Source organism: Nerophis ophidion, linkage group LG21, assembly GCF_033978795.1.
Source record: "Nerophis ophidion isolate RoL-2023_Sa linkage group LG21, RoL_Noph_v1.0, whole genome shotgun sequence".
In the NCBI taxonomy this organism is placed as follows: domain Eukaryota; kingdom Metazoa; phylum Chordata; class Actinopteri; order Syngnathiformes; family Syngnathidae; genus Nerophis; species Nerophis ophidion.
This window is the reverse complement of record NC_084631.1, coordinates 27,600,517-27,620,422: the sequence shown is the minus strand read 5'-3', so window position 1 is coordinate 27,620,422 and position 19,906 is coordinate 27,600,517. Positions and strand designations below refer to the sequence as shown.

At 44.3% G+C, this 19,906-nt stretch overlaps 1 protein-coding gene across 1 annotated transcript in view; it reads left to right on the top strand.

Annotated features, from left to right (window-relative positions):
- kcnh8 (potassium voltage-gated channel, subfamily H (eag-related), member 8) overlaps positions 1–19,906 on the top strand; it is a 196,055-nt gene that overhangs the window by 55,213 nt on the left and 120,936 nt on the right. The gene's annotated exons all lie outside the window — the stretch shown is intronic.

Sequence of the window (19,906 nt, the reverse complement as noted above, 5' to 3'; positions counted from 1 at the left end):
TATGGGGTAAAGCAACTAAAATGAAAGCAAAGGAGACAACTTCAAAGAGTTCTCATCTTTAGTCTTTAGTGTAGGGCTGTAGTGCAACTGTGCATCATACTGTCAATTAACATAGCCTACTGTCCATCAACAACATCAGAAATACATTAATGCAATACATCATTGTAAATAAACATATATGAACTGTAATAATCTCCAGCCTCTCCTTCTCTACTTCCTCCTGCCTCTCTTCCTCTAACTTCTCTGGCCTCCCCTCCTCCATCTCCTCCAGCCTCTCTGCTGTCTGTCACCTTACAAAAAAATATGTTGATGCATAACAGGTACATTAAGGACAATCACCATAGAGCTTGATGGTATAGTTACTGCCTGAGCCAAAAGGCTTTTACTAAATATGAATATTACTTAATATTAATTAATTATATTTTATAATTGTAAAATCACATGATCATCTAGTGAGGTTTTATTGTATTTCCACCACAAAGTTTTGTTCATTGGTATTTTCAAACCGTTGCTCACTTCTACACAAATACATGAAACTAAAAAAATAATTAAAAAAATAAAACGGAAATGTGAAATCCGGCGATCTGATTGGCTGTTAACCGTGGTTCAAATATTCTAAAGCCTTATCACAGCGCAGGCTATCACTACGCCTCAGGCACGCATGACTGGTATGAATGGAAGTTGTTGTCATGTATCCATGACAACGGACTGTTGCAGTCCGTAGTAAAAGACAGCTGATGTTTTTACGATGTTAAAAAAACAGAGACTAAAGAAGTTGAATTCACATGTTTAAGGTTAACTTTCACCTCCGGGGAGGGTTAACAATGGTAGATGGGACTGAGTGTTGACTTTCACCTGACTAAAATCGGAGGAAAAGACGAGATGCAGTGCTAATTGCGAGCTAACGTCTGGATAGGTGGGACTATTTTTTCCACAGTGAGGCTATTTTATTGGATAATATGTATTTCTGGTTGAATAAAACTACATTAAATTGATTGAATATTCCTATTTCATATTGCCTTTATTGGTAACCGTTTTATAAAAGTAATATATGACTCCAGTCCATGGTAGATGCTCATTATAGCACTCTAAGGGGCGTGACTGGAGTGATATATTGTTGAATTATTCAATATTGTTGAGCCTCTATACACCCTTGAAGTAACTTACAGTTTGACTCCTAAAGAAAGTCTCTTATATCCAGTTTTCTTTTCATTGACATCCTTCACAACCTACAGCACACGCGCACGCAAACAGACACAAACACAATGTAAATCACAGCACTGATATTAAAATCCATCTAGCTACCGTGTGCCAGGAACAACAAATGCCGAACATGTTGACAACTTACACTGACAGTTGCACTGCCTCTCGTGCGGTCGCTAGCAACTAGCATGTAGGCTAGCTTTTACAAGCAGAAGGAGTGACAGCGGGGACAGCCAATCACATGTAAGTTAGCATGAAACCGGCAACCAATCAGGGAGCGATATTTAGGTTAGAGGCGGGACTTCTAGCAGAGATCGACATTTAACCCTTTCTGTGCCATATCATTGACTAAACATTACGGGCAGCGCTTGTATTGATAGTGACTACACAGTAGCGGCTGGATATTGGTTGGGACGTGTCCCTTGCGTCCCTACCCAATTCTACGCCCTTGGTTCGCCCGCTCACCTGCTTCGAGAGCACTAATAAAAGGGATGATTTAAGCCTGTCTTTGCCAGTCAGTAGGCCTGGCGTCATTGTTCGATTCATGCCGTGTCCATTTAAGTCATGTTTTTTTTGTGCCACAGTTTTGTGTTTGTTCTAAGCCATAGTTTATGCTGTTTGTTTCATGCCACAGTTTCTTGTTTGTTCCACGCCATAGTTTGTTTGTTTACCTCATGCCCTGCCAAGATTTCTTGAGAAGATTAAAATCATCTCCTACCTCACGCTGTCGTCCGGAGTTGTCCGTTCTGCATTCCTGGGAGAACGACACCGCATAAAGATGCGACCCCGTCTTGACACTATAGTGGACATCAAACATTTATATGGAAACTTTATTTAAAGTTAATTTAAAGTTGAAGTACCAATGATTGTCACACACATACTAAGTGTGGTGAAATTTGTCTTCTGCATTTGACCCATCCCCTTGTTCACCCCCTGGGAGGTGAGGGGAGCAGTGAGCAGCACCGCTGGCCACGCCCGGGAATCATATTTGGTGATTTAACCCCCAATTCCAACCCTTGATGCTGGGTGCCAAGCAGGGAGGCAAGAGGTTACATTTTTATAGTCTTTGGTATGACTCAGCCGGGGTTTGAACTCACGAACTACCAATCCCAGGGAGGACGCTCTAACCACTAGGCCAGTGAGTAGGGCTGAGAAGCCACTGATTCTGTTCATGAACTTCATTGGTTCTTGGACAGGGTTCGTAAATCCATCCGTTCATCCATTTTCTACCGCTTATTCCCTTTGGGGTCGCTGGTGCCTACCCTGGACAAGTCGCCACCTCATCGCAGGGCCAACACAGATAGACAACATTCACACTCACATTCACACACTAGGGAAGTGGTTCTTAACCTGGGTTCGATCGAACCCTAGGGGTTCGGTGAGTCGGCCTCAGGGGTTCGACGGAGCCCTCACCGCGGAGGCCAAGACACACCCGACTCATTGTTTGAATAAAAACTTGTCCCTATCCGCGTATTATGGATGCCACCAAACGATGTTCCTTCTAATTCTACATCTGATTTGCAAGTGTGTAATTTGTTGTGAGTTCATGCACTGTGCTGGTTTTGTTCTTTGAACAAGGTGATGTTCATGCATGGTTCATTTTGTGCACCAATAAGAAAAAATATAACTATCTTGAATCTGAAAAAAAAATATGTATATATTTTTCACTAAAGAAGGGTTCGGTGAATGCACATATGAAACTGGTGGGGTTTGATACTTCCAACGAGGTTAAGAACCACTGCACTAGGGACAATTTAGTGTTGCCAATCAACCTATCCCCAGGTGCATGTCTTTGGAAGTGGGAGGAAGCCGGAGTACCCGGAGGGAACCCACGCATTCACGGGGAGAACATGCAAACTCCACACAGAAAGATCCAGAGCAGCGTTAATTTTGTTGCCGAAAAATTTTCGTTATAGTTATCGTCAACGACCTTTTTTTTCTGACTAAAACGAGACAATAACTGAATAAAAAATAATTTACGTGGACTAAGACGATGACGAGGTGTATTGACATAATCGTCAACGAATAAAAACGAGACGAAAATGTCTGCCAGAGACGAGATCCAATCGGAACTCATTACGTTAGCAAGAAGCGGGAGGAGTTGGGAAGAGAACCAATCACAGCGACGTGGTAAGGAAGTTACGTAAACGTAGTTTACCTATGAATAAAAAGTAAAAGAAACATATCCACTGTGGTGGCCTCTGCGGTGTTCCACGCCATCGTCCGCTGGGGTGGAGGGAGCATGGCCAGAGACAGGAGCAGACCCAACAAAGCAACCAAGACAGCCAACTCCACTCTCGGCCAGTGTCCAGTCCGCATGGATGAGCGAGGATACGTCCAAGGTGACTGAGGTGTCCGACACCTGCTCACCCAGCCAAAATACCGCAAAGCCTTTCCGTCTCAGCGCCCAGTGCTAGCTCCGCAGCCCTGTCCCCTCATCCGCATCTCCTCCAGTCCCCCCAAACCGACTCCGGTGCGCCAGAGACCCAGCAGCTGGTCTCCATGGCCAAAAGGCTCCCGGGAGGCAGATCCAGAAGTCCACAAATAAAGCACCGCAGAGGTCACAAAAGTGCCACCCCTTGTCACACAGTCCCAAAGGGTCCCGGACCAAAAGGCAAAAAAATATAATAACACATGAAAACAAGAGGGAAACACGAAAGGATGACACAAGAGCACAGAGCTCCTGCTAACAGCAGCCACTACAGCAGCGCCATCTTGGGAAAAAAAAAATGGCGTACATTTAACCAAGAAAATATGAAAAAGCTGCTGATGGTGTGTTTGACGACCAAGGTGAAGTTGTTGGTACCACTAGTGTGTTGTTTTCATTTGATCTGAGTGTTTTTTCCCGTTTTGCGTGTTCACATGGTGCTGTTTGGGCACAGCACATTTATCATTTCGCCACCTGAGTCTGTTTCTGACCTTTATGCTTTTTACAGTCTTTACTGTACATACCACCGACCTGCCAGGGAATTAACCTTTGGCTACAATCTGACACGTGTACATGTTTGTTTGTGCAATAACGTAAAACATACAGATATACAATATGTATGGAGCAATGGTGGCTTGCAGGTCACTTGCATTTTCATCTTAGGAATTAATTCAGTAACTTTTTGGAAAAGATTGAGACTTTAAAACAATATTTATTATTTGATCTCCTTTATGGGCTATTTTTGGTTTATAGCTGGATTGCATGCAAATAATATGTAACTTTAGTTTTGTAGACAATACTGTATTTTTATGGCTAAGCGAAAGCTTTTGAAGGTAAACAAAGGTGGGCGGATTGTAGGGCTTTGAATTCGATTACTGGGGTTAACAATTTGATTCGGATTAAAAACTATTTTCTATTCAAAATCAATATTTTTGTTTTAATAACACTGGTTGCCAATTTTATGATGAATTGAATTATTCCATAAAATAGATAAACAACTCTGATCAATTTCTATAATCAAAGAAATATGGTTTTGTTGAATAAAATTCTAGCCAAACATTTAATAAAGTCAGATACAAATAAGACAACAAGAGAAGTATCCAACACTTCTCTTTTCTAAAGTAAATGATTAGAGCAGATTTAGCTCATCTCGATCAACAATATGATTTGTTGGAGTGGCTCGAGAGGACAGATTCATAACAAAAAAGGTGAAATAACTGTGTGGAAGTTGCCCTCCTTGGGGTTCCTCAGACCACCAGGCATTGACAGGAGAGTCCGGTTTGAGGTTTACAGACTGTTTTATTTTTCAATAAAGTGTCGCTCTTGTGCTTTTCAGCGATTGTTTGTTCTGGCTGGCTCTCTCTCGCTCCCTCTCCAGCTCCACCTCCTCTCTCCTCCCCGGCCGCTGCCTTTTAACAGAGCGACAGGTGAAGCTTGTCCTAGCATACCCTGTTTCGCTGCAGGTCGGCAGGCCACTCCCACCTCCACAAACTAAAAACATGTTTTGTATTGTAGTTTCTTCAAAATAGCCTCTGATTACCTTTTTGCTCACTCTTGGCATTTTCTCGATGAGCATGAAGAGATACTCACCTGAAATGTTTTTCACTTCACAAGTCTGCTTGAAGCGCATCGAGAGAATGCCAAGAGTGTGCAAAACAGTAATCGGAGCATAGGGTGGCTATTTTGAAGAAACTAAAATATAACACGTTTTTGGTTATTTCGCCTTTTTTTTGTTAAGTACATAACTCCACATGTGTTCATTCATAGTTTTGATGCCTTCAGTGACAATCTACAACAGGGATGTCAAACTCAAACACAGAGTGGGCCAAAATTTTAAACGGAACAAAGCCGCGGGCCAAGGTTAAACAAATTAACCTTTTAATAGGGACCCAAACAAGTTTTGCATTAAATATTGAACAAGCAAGGCTTATATAACTTTAGAGACATGCAAAATCCAGTTTCAAATAATAATAATAATAATTAAAAAAATATCAATGGCATATCAAATAAGGCTTCACGGTGTCAGAGGGGTTAGTGCGTCTGCCTCACAATACGAAGGTCCTGCAGTCCTGGGTTCAAATCCAGGCTCGGGATCTTTCTGTGTGGAGTTTGCATGTTCTCCCCGTGAATGCTTGGGTTCCCTCCGGGTACTCCGGCTTCCTCCCACTTCCAAAGACATGCACCTGGGGATAGGTTGATTGGCAACACTAAATATTCCCTAGTGTGTGAATGTGAGTGTGAATGTTGTCCGTCTATCTGTGTCGGCCCTGCAATGAGGTGGCGACTTGTCCAGGGTGTACCCCGCCTTCCGCCCGATTGTGGCTGAGATAGGCGCCAGCGCCCCCCGCGACCCAGAAAGGGAATAAGCGGTAGAAAATGGATGGATGGATGGTATATCAAATAAAATGTAAATAAAAATGTTATCCCTTTTTTTCTATTTGCAATCTTCTGAGGTAAATATCAACTTTTTTCCACAGGGTAATAATATATTTGAAAATAAAATAACAATAATGAATGAACCAAACATTCAAGCCTTGAAGCAGCAAGAGAAAATGCATGAATAAAACGTTAATTATTGGTCAGTTTGCTGGAAGTTTCCCGGAAGAGTTAGTGCTGCAAGGGATGTGGGTATTTATTCTGTTGTGTTACGGTGCGGATGTTCACCCGAAATGTGTTTGTCATTCTTGTTTGGTGTGGGTTCACAGTGTGGCGCATATTTGTAACAGTGCTAAAGTTGTTTATACGGCCACCCTCAGTGTGACCTGTCTGGCTGTTGACCAAGTATGCCTTGCATTCACTTGTGCGTGTGTGTAACAGCCACAAATATTATGTGACACGCTGTTAGTATGGAGGAAAAGCGGACGTGACGACACGTTGTGGAGAACGCTAAAAGGAAGTGCCTTAAATGCACGCCCCCAATATAGTTGTCCAGGAGGAAATCGGTATAAATTCGGAAGAATGGTTGCCCCGGGAGATTTTTGGGAGGGGCACTGAACTTTGGGAGTCTACCGGGAAAATTAGGAGGGTTGGCAAGTATGAGTATTAGTGGTGAATGCGGTACTACAGCGGCACTGACGCTGTATAACACCGGCGGGCCAGCTCTAATGCTAAATTGATATTGCCTCAAGGGCCAAATTAAATTACACAACGGGCCAGATTTGGCCCTCGGGCCAGAGTTCGACACCCATGATCTACAATGTAAATAGTCATGAAAATAAAGAAAGCGCATTGAATGAGAAGATGTGTCCAAACTTTATTTATTTATTTCATTGATTTTTTTTTCCTTTATTCGATTAAGAATCGTTACAAGATGCTCGAATCAGCTGAAATTCTGTTTTTTTGACCCCCCTAGCAGATTGATACCAACGTCGACGGTATTGTACTAGGTATAGTATCAATACATGGTCAATACTACAGTGATTAGATCGATATTTTTTTATTACATTTCTTTTTACAAACTCAATAAATAGGAGCCACTAGTAATTGTTTTGCTTTTATCTAGGTATGTTGCACAATTTGACTAAATAGGGAGCCTTTAAACTTTTTTGAAATGTTTCCATGATCATTTCAAAATATGGTGATATGTATAGTTCTTGCAGTTATTACTGTCTGGCCCCTGTTGCTACTTTTAGTCGAACATTCTATTTAAGTCCATGCAATCAAAAATGTAATATTTGAATGACAGAGAGAGAGGATTTAGATTGAGCAAATGATAATACTTCTCAGTGTCTATTTCAGACAAGGCCCCATTTCAACTGGCACTGACGTACAGCAGCCATTGATGCATCCAATTATGGCTGAAGAAATTGATGTGCGACATTTTCTGTTCCCCCCTCATTACTAGCTGATTAAATATAGTCATTAGTAAGCAATGGCTCACCATTTCGCTTGGAAATGACTGCTGGTGGTGGATGGAGACAAGCAGAGGAGTGTAGCAAGTTAGGAGAGGAAGACAAGAGGTGAACTTGATCATGTTTGTAGATAGGATCAGCCGAGCAAAGAGAATAATTGACTTTGGATCAGTTTCCACAGAGTTGTCAGATGGCTGCGCTCCATATTGGGTCTGAAAAGAACATTCTGACCATCTAATCAGCGATCAATCAATGTCTTATGGCTTTCCCAGGCACATTTAGCAGATGGCAATGTAAACGATGTGCGCTAATACCATCACAGATGTGATCGCTCCACCAAGTCCCGGAGTTTGTAGCTTTTCCTGTAACTGTGCATGCACTCTTTGGTTATATCATACATTTTTCAACTATTTTACTCAAGTCGCAGAGTTTGGATCACATTTTATAGTAAGGAGTAGATACTTTAAAGGTTCAGTGCAGGGGTATCAAACTCAAATACAGAGTGGGCCAAAATTTCAAACGGAACAAAGCCGCGGGCCAACGTTGAACAAATTAACCTTTTAAAGGGGAACATTATCACAATTTCAAAAGGGTTAAAAACAATACAAATCAGTTCTAGGTGGCTTGGTTTTTTTTTTTCGAAGTTTTTTTCAAAATTTTACACCTCCCGGAATATCCCTAAAAAAAGCTTTAAAGTTCTTGATTTTCGCTATTTGCGATGCGACTGTCCAGTTCCCTGTGACGTCATACAGTGCTGCCAATACAAACAACATAGCGGTTACCACAGCCAGATATAGCGATATTAGCTCGGATTCAGACTCGGATTGCAGCTGCTTAAGCGATTCAACAGATTACGCATGTATTGAAACAGATGGTCGGAGTATGGAGGCAGATAGCGAAAACGAAATTGAAGAAGAAACTGAAGCTATTAAGCGAATAGCTATTGATGCTATTCGGCCAAAGCATGGGTGTACCTAATGAAGTGGCCTATAGCATGGCTGCCTTACTAGCATCGCCGGTAAAATGTGCGGACCAAACGATCAGGACTTTTGCATCTTGTGACACTGGAGCAACTTAAATCCGTCGATTGGTAAGTGTTTGTTTTGCATTAAATGTGGGTATATAGTTTAACATGTACATACAGCTAGCGTAAATAGCATGTTAGCATCGATTAGCGTAGCATGTTAGCAATGATTAGCTGGCAGTCATGCAGCGACCAAATATATCTGATTAGCACATAAGTCAACAACATCAACAAAACTCACCTTTGTGATTTCGTTGACTTAATCGTTACAAATGCATCTGCAGGTTATCCATACATCTCTGTGCCATGTCTGTCTTAGCATCGCTGGTAAAATGTGTAGACACTCTGGCACACTCAATGGGGTCTGGCGGCAGATTTCTTGCCAGTGGTGCAACTTGAATCCCTCCCTGTTAGTGTTGTTACACCCTCCGACAACACACCGACGAGGCATGATGTCTCCAAGGTTCCAAAAAATAGTCGAAAAAACGGAAAATAGCAGAGCTGAGACCCTGAGTTTGTAATGTGAAAATGAAAATGGCGGGTGTATTACCTCGGTGACGTCACGTTCTGACGTCATCGCTACAAGACCGATAAACAGAAAGGCGTTTAATTCGCCAAAATTCACCCATTTAGAGTTCGGAAATCGGTTAAAAAAATACATGGGCTTTTTTCTGCAACATCAAGGTATATATTGACTCTTACATAGGTCTGGTGATAATGTTCCTCTTTAAGAGGGATCTAAACAAGTTTTGCATTTAATATTGAACAAGCAAGGCTTATATAACTTTATAGTGACATGCAAAGTCGAGTTTCAAATTATCCATCAATCCATTTTCTACCGCTTGTCCCTTCTGGGGGTGTCTGGAGCCAACCTCAGCTGCATTCGGGCGGAAGGCAGAGTACACCCTGGACAAGTCGCCCCCTCATCACAGGGCCAACACAGATAGACAGACAACATTCACACTCACATTCACACACTAGGGCCAATTTAGTGTTGCCACTCAACCTATCAATAATAATTAAAAAATATCAATGGCATATCAAATAAAATTGAAATAAAAATTGGGGGGGCCGGGTTTGGTGGTAGCGGGGGTGTATATTGTGGCGTCCAGGAAGAGTTAGTTCTGAGTATTACGTGTGTTATGGTGCAGATGTTCTCCCGAAACGTGTTTGTCATTCTTGTTTGGTGTGGCTTCACAGTGTGTCCCATATTTGTAACAGTGTTAGAGTCTTTTATACGGCCACCCTCAGTGTGACCTATATGGCTGTTGACCAAGTATGCATGGCATTCATTCGTGTGTGTTAAATGACTGGGCCGGCATGTTGTTTGTATGGCGGAAAAGCAGACGTGACGACAGGTTGTAAAGGACAGCTAAATGCAGTGCCTTCGAGGCACGCCCCCAATTTTGTTGTCCAGGTGGAAATTGGGAGAAATTCGGAAGGATTGTTGCCCCGGGAGATTTTCGGGAGGGGCATTGAAATTCGGGAGTCTCTCAGGTAAATCGTGAGGGTTGGCAAATGCCTCGTTACAACGGCACCGCCCCTGTATAATACCGGCGGGCCAACTCTGATCTCAATTTGATATTACTCCAAGGGCCAAATGAAATTACATGGCAGGCCAAATTTGGCCCGCAGGCCAGAGTTTGACACCCATGGTTTAGTGAGTCCTGGGAACACACTTTTTTGTGTCTGTAGCTTTAATGATAATGAGCTGTGTTGTCTCTGACAAAGTAGTAGAAATCCACATATCATATACAACAACGTAACATTCAGGATGGGGACTTAATGATTTAATGCTAATGAGCTGTGTCGTCTCTGACAAAGTGTGTCTCCAAGAAGCACTTGTTCAACATAGTAGACGCCATGAATCACATACAACAACGTAACATTCAAGATGGAGACATGATGACACAAACTAGCATAGCTACATTTTGACAGCAACATTGGTGCCGTTGGTGCACTCACAAACAACCAGAAATCCTTAACAACCATATTGCAAGAATAAAAAACATTTATAAAAGTAAAATATTACTATATAACGGGACGGCGTGGCGCAGTGGGAGAGTAGCCGTGCGCAACCCGAGGGTCCCTGGTTCAAATCCCACCTAGTACCAACCTCGTCATGTCCGTTGTGTCCTGAGCAAGACACTTCACCCTTGCTCCTGATGGGTGCTGGTTGGCGCCTTGCATGGCAGCTCCCTCCATCAGTGTGTGAATGTGTGTGTGAATGGGTAAATGTGGAAGTAGTGTCAAAGCGCTTTGAGTACCTTGAAGGTAGAAAAGCGCTATACAAATACAACCCATTTATCATTTATTTATTTATAACTTACTTTTATAATCTTACATCAACATCAGTAAATGAGGAGCTGGCGAGAAGGAAGCAAAGAGAGGGAGGGAAGAGAGAAATTGGCGGAAAATGTGTGCTTTGGCAGAGACGCCGTTGTGAAATAAGTCTGCTTTGGGATATTTTTCCAGAAAAGTTGCACCACATCATGTCTTTTTTTGAGTTTGTTGAGGTTTTCCTGTGATTAGTGTTTCATTTCCTATCCAGGGCTCTTATTTTGGTGGCTCTTCCTGTTTTGGGACGGCGTGGCGAAGTTGGGAGCGTGGCCGTGCCAGCAATCTGAGGGTTACTAGTTCAATCCCCACCTTCTACCATCCTCGTCACGTCCGTTGTGTCCTTGGGCAAGACACTTCACCCTTGCTCCTGATGGGTCCTGGTTAGCGCCTTGCATGGCAACTCCCGCCATCAGTGTGTGAATGTGTGTGTGAATGTGTGTGTGAATGGGTGGATGTGGAAATACTGACCCTGAGCACTGACTCACGCACCTGTTACAACTACAGTACTTAGGTAAAGCCAGGACATTGTGTTTGTATTCACGCTTCTTCTGAGAGCTCAACTGTTTTGTTGCTCTTTAAGCATTCTGTTAGTTTACTTTGAAGCCAAAAATGAATGTACTCCTCGCAAATATTCCTTTTTCTTTCCAGGCTGGTCTGCTTTCTTTTTAAGACTCATATTGAGTTAGCAAGATAGACAAAAGTTGTTTAAGGCTAAAAACACAAAAAAGGCACACACGCTGAAGCGCTGAGTAGTGTACTGCGCTGTAAAAGACGTGGAAAAATGCTGCGCCCTGCTTTTTGCCTGCAGGCAAGACACAAAACGACTGTCATGGTTCGCACACAGAAGCCCGTTTGGTTCATTTGGAAAGTTTGTAAATGGGAATGTTTGTAAATAGAGGGGTTTGTAAATCGGGGTTCCAATGCAAAATACTTGTCAGGCTTGCCCCTGAAAGTTTGTCTATGTTTTAGTTTTTCCCTCTGCGTTTGTCTTTGTTTCCTCTGTGTGTGTGTGAGTGTAATGTTTCCTGTCAGCGCTCTTATTTTATCTGTTTCCTGTGTTTCTCCCTGGGCGCTGTTTACCCTCAGTTGCAGCTGATTGGCACCTGGCCACACCTGGTGTCAATCAGCCCACTCCTATTTGTACCTGCTTTGTTCCTCCAGTCAGTGCTGTATTATTGTCACGTATTGCATGTCGCTTCTGTATTGTATTGTCGCTCCTGTCGTGTCGTGTCGTTGCAGCGTAGCGGTGAGCTATAATTCGTTAGATGTTTGTAGCTTACTGTTTTTTGATTCCCTGCTTCCTATTTTGTCTTTGTACAACACGTAACGACTTATGCTCCCTGTTCTGTTTATGCTAGCCTCCATGCTAAGCCTTTTGTTTTTGCTAGCTTCCATGCTAAGCTCCTTTTGTTTGTTATCCGCCTCGTGCGCGCTTTTTGTTGTACCCCTTTTGTTTGTTCTTGTTTAGTTTTAATTAAATCATGTTTTCTTATTCAATACCTGCCTCCAACTCTGCATCTTAGGGTTCGTCACCAACTAACTCTGACAGAATAATCCAGCCAAATTTGAACCCCGCAGAGTCATCTATGGTAGAGAGGTTTAAATTAGCGTTAAAACTAATGGCTAATTTAAAGAGAAGTTTGGCCGCTTTTCAAGCCCTTTCCCATCCACCCCTGTTGACTGTGGGCCTATCTGGGGACGTCTGGGATCCGTCCCTTGAGGGGGGCCTAGGAGTAGCTGTGCAGCTAAGACACAGCTACTCCTCACACAAGTGGGTCTACAACAGACGCCGCCACCATTTCCGGTGGGCCGGCAGACGACACCATCCTCTCCGGTGGGTCTGCAACAGATGGCGCCATCATCTCCGGTAGGCCGGCAGACGCCACCATCATCTCCGGTGGGTCTGCAACAGATGGCGCCATCATCTCCGGTGGGCCGGCAGACGCCATCATCATCTCCGGTGGGTCTAATTTAAAGAGAAGTTTGGCCGCTTTTCAAGCCCTTTCCCATCCACCCCTGTTGACTGTGGGCCTATCTGGGGACGTCTGGGATCCGTCCCTTGAGGGGGGGCCTAGGAGTAGCTGTGCAGCTAAGACACAGCTACTCCGCACACAAGTGGGTCTACAAGAGACGCCGCCACCATTTCCGGTGGGCCGGCAGACGCCACCATCATCTCCGGTGGGTCTGCAACAGACGGCGCCATCATCTCCGGTAGGCCGGCAGACGCCACCATCATCTCCGGTGGGTCTGCAACAGACGGCGCCATCATCTCCGGTGGGCCGGCAGACGCCCCCATCATCTCCGGTGGGTCTGCAACAGACGGCGCCATCATCTCCGGTGGGCCAGCAGACGCCCCCATCATCTCCGTTGGGTCTGCAACAGACGGTGTGCCGGCAGACGCCACCACCATCCTGTCCGTGTGGCCCAGCAGCAAGGGGCGCTACCACCATCCTGTCCGGTGGGCCAGCAGCAGGGGTGCCACCACCATCCTGTCCGGTGGGCCAGCAGCAGGGGCGCCACCACCATCCTGTCCGGTGGTCCGGCAGCAGGGGGGCGGCACCATCCTGTCCGGTGGGCCAGCAGCAGGGAGCACCATCACCATCCTGTCCCGTGGGCCAGCAGAGAGCGCCACCATACTCTTGTTGGCCTAGCGGCATAGCTCGGTTGGTAGAGTGGCCGTGCCAGCAACTTGAGGGTTGCAGGTTCGATTCCCGCTTGTGCCATCCTAGTTACTGCCATTGTGTCCTTGGGCAAGACACTTTACCCACCTGCTCCCAGTGCCACCCACACTGGTTTAAATGTAACTTAGATATTGGGTTTCACTATGTAAAGCGCTTTGAGTCACTTGAGAAAAGCGCTATATAAATATAATTCACTTCACACTTCACACAGAGGTGGTCGTTTCACGTGCGACTGCCTTGCAAATTTTAGCGGCGTTCTATTCCCCGTCCCCACCTAACTTTTCCCCGCTGGGTGCGGGGACACTTGGCCTGGCGGCCCACTGCCTTGTCCTCCCTCCACCCTCCCTTGACTTTGGAGTGGGTTTTTTCTAGGGGGGGAGGGTTGCTATAACGTCTGGTATCCATTATGGGAGGGGGGGCTACTGTCAGGCTTGCCCCTGACAGTTTGTCTATGTTTTATTTTTTCCCTCTGCATTTGTCTTTGTTTCCTCTGTGCGTGTGTGTAGTGTTTCCTGTCAGCGCTCTTATTTTGTCTGTTTCCTGTGTTTCTCCCTGGGCGATGTTTACCCTCAGCTGCGGCTGATTGGCACCTGGCCACACCTGGTGTCAATCAGCCCACTCCTATTTGTACCTGCTTTGTTCCTCCAGGCAGTGCTGGATTATTGTCACGTATTTCATGTCGCTTCTGTATTGTATTGTCGCTCCTGTCGTGTCGTGTCGTTGCAGCGTAGCGGTAAGCTATAATTCGTTAGATGTTTGTAGCTTACTGCTTTTTGGTTCCCTGCTTCCTATTTTGTCTTTGTACAATACGTAACGACTCATGTTCCCCTGTTTATGGTAGCCTCCATGCTACGCCTTTTGTTTTTGCTAGCTTCCATGCTAAGCTCCTTTTGTTTGTTATCTGCTTCATGCGCGCTTTTTGTTGTAGCCCTTTTGTTTGTTCTTGTTTAGTTTTATTTAAATCATGTTTTCTTATTCAATGCTTGCCTCCATCTCTGCATCTTGGGGTTCGTCAGCAACTTACTCTGACAATACTTGCAGATGAAAAGCAAAACAAGATATACCGTTAACAACAGGAGAGAACTGATCTTTAAATGTTAGATTATCAAATGTATTAACACACCAAAGTACTGAAATTCGCAACTGTAGACCACTGGTATCCATTCCCAGGTAGCTGAAATTGGTACTGTATCGGTTTCAATGGAAAATGTACCCAAATGAAATAAAAAATCAAAACTGAATAAGAGATTGAGTTCCACTTTTCACATAAGTGCAAGCAAACAAAAATGGTTCATGTTGCAAGTTAGGTCTGGAACTTATTTTCAAAAGTAGGTTTGCTGCGTCTTCCACTTTTTGTCGGGTCCTTCCACAGCAGAATCACACAAGAAACCCTGCTGTTCCCCCCACTAAAATCTTTTCATCCCAAATATGGCAATTTCACGCAACTTTGATGCCACAATTCATGTATTCAGGATTACAAATATTGAAATGACTGTAAATACTGCATTTTGATGTAAAAAAAAGTATTTTTCCATTAGTTAGATGCCAAATTCAATATGAATTCATGAGCATAAATCAGTCTTTAAGTTCTCGTTCTAACGCACACGCACGCACGCACACGCACGCACGCACACACACACACACACACACACACACACACACAAAGGTTATCGTTTGGAATGGGGACCAAGTTTTTGTTCATGACTTGTGGAGACCACCCTTTCTACAGGTTGTGGAGGCATAAAAAAAAGAGATATAATGGCCACTGCCCAGTTAGCTCATACACGTCTATAAATCTCTGGATTGATGAAGTAATGTGCTGATCATTCCTACTGGGGACTCTGGGGAGTTAATATGGTTCATGAGGACTAAATTTAAATTATTTTGCATAATTCACACAATTTTTTATGTGACTACTAAGGACCATTTAAAAAAAAAGTTAAAATAAAATATGACTTGATCCGCGGAATACAGCACTACAGCTGTCCTCTTATAGGAAGTTTCACCACTTAAATGTTAAAGCGAATCTTGCATCTTCTGTGACATTACTGAAAACTGCTATTCAGCAGTAATGAAGTTGTCTGCAACTCCAACTACCTTATATAAGAGGATGGAAAATTCTGAATGTGAATCATACTTTAAAGGCCTACTGAAATGAGATTTTCTTATTAAACGGGGATAGCAGGTCCATTCTATGTGTCATACTTAAGTATTTCGCGATATTGCCATATTTTTGCTGAAAGGATTTAGTAGAGAACATCCACGATAAAGTTCGCAACTTTCGGTGTTGAGAGAAAAGTCCTGCCTCTACCGGAAGTCGCAGACGATGACGTCACATGTTTGATGGCTCCTCATATATTCACATTGTTTTTAATGGGAGCCTCCAACAAAAAGTGCTATTCGGACCGAGAAAACGACAATTTCCCCATTAATTTGAGCGAGGATGAAAGATTTATGTTTGAGGATATTGATAGCGACCGACTTGAAAAAAATAAAAATAAAATAAAAGTTTTTTTAAAAAAACGCGATTGCATTGGGACGGATTCCGATGTTTTTAGACACATTTACTAGGTTAATTCTGGGAAATCCCTTATCTTTCTATCGTGTTGCTAGTGTTTTAGAGAGTTTAATATTACCTGATAGTCGGAAGGGTGTCTCCACGGGCAGAGGTGGGTAGTAACGCGCTACATTTACTCCGTTACATTTACTTGAGTAACTTTTGGGATAAATTGTACTTCTACGAGTAGTTTTTATGCAACATACTTTTACTTTTACTTGAGTATATTTATAGAGAAGAAACGCTACTTTTACTCCGTTCCATTTATCAGATTTCAGCTCGCTACTCGCTACTTTTTTTTATCGATCTATTAATGTTTGTTTTGGTAAATGACAGAGCTTCAATGTAGGATCCGCGCATGCCTGCGTTTCACCAATCACATGCAGTCACTGGTGACGTTGGACCAATCAAACAGAGCCAGGCGGTCACATGACCCGACTTAAACAAGTTGGAAAACGTATAGGGGTGTTACCATTTAGTGGTCAATTGTACAGAATATGTACTGTACTGTGCAATCTAATAATACAAGTTTCAATCAATCAATCAAAAGTGTAAAGGAATAAAGACACTTTTTATTTCAACCGTACTTCCCGTCAAAAGCCTAAAGACTGATCGCACAGTTCCTGTCTTCACAATAAAAGCGCCGCTCCATCGCGCCTGCGCTAACAAAATAAGAGTCTCCGAAAGCCAGAGCAAACAAGCTAGCAAGCTATGGAGTTTGCCGCCAATGTATTTCTTGTAAAGTGTATAAAAACGAATATGGAAGCTGGACAAATAAGATGCCAAAAACCAACGACTTTCAAGTGGTATTAGACAGAAAAGAGGAACTTTTTTTCTCCTCCATTTGAAAACGTGGACGTCTGATTCCAATCAATGCAAGTCATCAGAATCAGGTAATACACCAACTTATATTCTTGTCTTCATGAAAGATAGGAACCTATATGTTAAACATGCATGTATATTCATTAAAACACCTTTAACATGTCAACAAAAACGGCAAAATAAATAAATATAGATTATATACTGTATATATATATATATATATATGTATATATATATATATATATATATATATATATATATATATATATATATATAAAAGGGCAGAAGAAGCATCACGCTGGATTTGGATACAAAGAAAGGTGCGGTGGCAGAGCCGACCTACTGAAGGACTAGGGACATAGAGTTGGGTGGCATTCAGCAGGGGTAGAGCCAGGACGCTGGATCTGCCGTCGAGCCCCTCCGAAGCGTCATGGGCTTAATTCGACGAAACGTTAATGACGGGGGGTGCCCATTTGAGAACCTTCTGATGCCAACCAACTGATGTCCAGTTAAGGTATGCGGTCAAACTTAGTCTTGACTCAGGGAGGAGGACGTCCCTGCCATGCAGAGTCCCGATGGTGCCTTGATAGAAGGAGAGATGAAGAGAGCGAGGCCACAGGCTCACAGATGGTGCAGTGGCGAGTACCTGTAAAGGTGAGCCAGTTGCGATACCCTTATCGTATTTTGCATATTCTTCTCTGGTAGACCCAGTGACCACTTGGAAAGACAGGTTGGCAACCGAGAAAGAACGGTGACAGCGAGGAAAGACTGCTGACATCTGGGAAAGACTAGAGCCGGGGTGCGGAGGCTTGGCAGGCCAAAGCACAGCCTCCGTGAGGAGGAACCCAAAACCAATCGCTATGGAAAGTTATAATAGAAGATACCCCCGGGGTCGGGCGAGAGCGGGGGAGGATGATCGACCCACTGGCCAGACCAATGTTATGACCATCAATGACGGACAATCGACTACGGAACAGCTAAGCGATTTATCCCGGGTCTGCAGGTGTGGGAAGATATGCAAAAATGAGAAAGGTCTCAAGATACACCAGACCAAGATGCACAAGATGCAACCTGAAAGTAATGTGCAACGCACAGGGAAACCTGGTGAGACGGAGGAGAGGCTGGGGCAGGACACAAACCACAGTCCCCAGAATCTCCAGGCACATGATGGAGATGGGGGCAGGAGAAGCATCGCTGGTGTGACAGAGGCAGCAGGGCACCATAGTGAGAGGGAAGTCACTCAGGACACCAGACGGCATGGCCAGAACACTTGTGCTGGAGACGTTCGGAAAGAATGAGTGAACTGGCCAACTGCAGCTGAAAAGAAAGAATGGGATATGTTTGACTGTGATGTCGACCAGGTGCTGGAAGCGGCACTCGCAGGAGACGTGGGAAAGAAGCTCAAGGCCATGTCCTCGATAATCTGGAGTATAGGCGCAGATCGCTTCGGAAAGAGAGAACAAAAAGGCAGAGTAAACATCCAGCCCAAGGAAAACAGACGCCTGAAGGAGATAGCAATCCTTAGAGGAGATCTGCGGAGGCTTAAGAAGGCCTTTCGTGAAGCAACAGCAGACGAGAAACCAGCTCTCACAGAATTGCGAAACGGCCTGAGGGAGCGCATTAAGATCTTGCGACGAGCTGAGTGTCACCGCAGGAACAGGAAGCGGCGGTTGAAGGAAAGGGTGGCCTTCACAAAGAACCCATTCAACTACCTGTCGAAACTCCTGGGTGATAAAAGATCAGGAGAGTTGAAAGCAACAAAGGAAGAGGTGGAGGAGCACCTTCGGCAGGTCCACAGCGATCCCAGGAGGGAGGACAATTTGGAGGTGATGGAGAGGCTCATTAAACCAGCTGAACCAACTATTCCTTTTAAGGCGGAGGAACCAAGCTGGCAGGAAGTCAGCAGCTTCCTTAAGAAGGCAAGAGGAAAATCAGCCCCAGGGCCAAATGGCATCTCGTACAGTGTTTACAAGCATTGCGAAAGGCTCAGGAAACGACTCTGGAAGCTACTGACGGTGGCATGGAGGAAGAATTTCCTTGCTGATGAATGGCTGGTGGCTGAGGGATGCTTCATCCCTAAGGAAGAAAACTCTTCAGGGATTAAGCAATTCCGTACCATCTCCCTCCTCAATGTGGAAGCTAAGCTCTTCCTGGGGATTCTGGCAAAGAGGTTGACCATCTTCATGTTGGACAATGGTTACATGGACACTTCAGTTCAAAAAGGTGGCATTCCAGGGGTATCTGGCTGTCTCGAACACACCAGCGTAATCTCCAAGATCATCGAGGATGCAAAGAGGAACCACGGAGACCTAGCAGTTCTGTGGCTTGATCTAACAAATGCCTATGGAACGATACCCCACAAGTTAGTGGAGCTGACTTTAAAGACCTACCACATACCAGAGCAATTCCAGAAACTCTTGCGGCAGTACTTCGACGGATTCAACATGCGATTCACCTGCGGAGAATTCACCACCAACTGGCAGAGACTAGAAGTGGGCATTGTCACTGGCTGCACAATTTCAGTGATTTTATTTTCTGCAGCGATGAACCTTCTTGTCAAGTCGGCAGAGAAGTTATGTCGAGGCGCAGTCCTTGCAAGCGGAGTCCAGATGCTACCCATTAGAGCGTTCATGGACGACCTTACCATCACAGCAAGATCAGTGCCAGAAGGAAGATGCATTTTGGAGGACCTGATTGAGCTCACTAATTGGGCAAGGATGGAGTTCAAACCTGCAAAGTCCAGAAGCCTAGTTCTGAAGAAAGGGCGTGTTCAGGAACGGTTTCGCTTCAAGATCAGGGAGAACATCATCCCAACTGTCCAAGAGAAGCCTGTGAAGTGCTTGGGGAAGTGGTACAGGGCAGATCTCAAAGACCGACTGAGTGTGAAAGAAATGTTTAGCCAAGCAGAAGCCTGGATGACATCCCTAGAAAAGTGCGGCCTCCCGGGCAAGTATAAGGCCTGGGGTTACCAACATGGGGTTCTCCCCCGTCTGCTCTGGC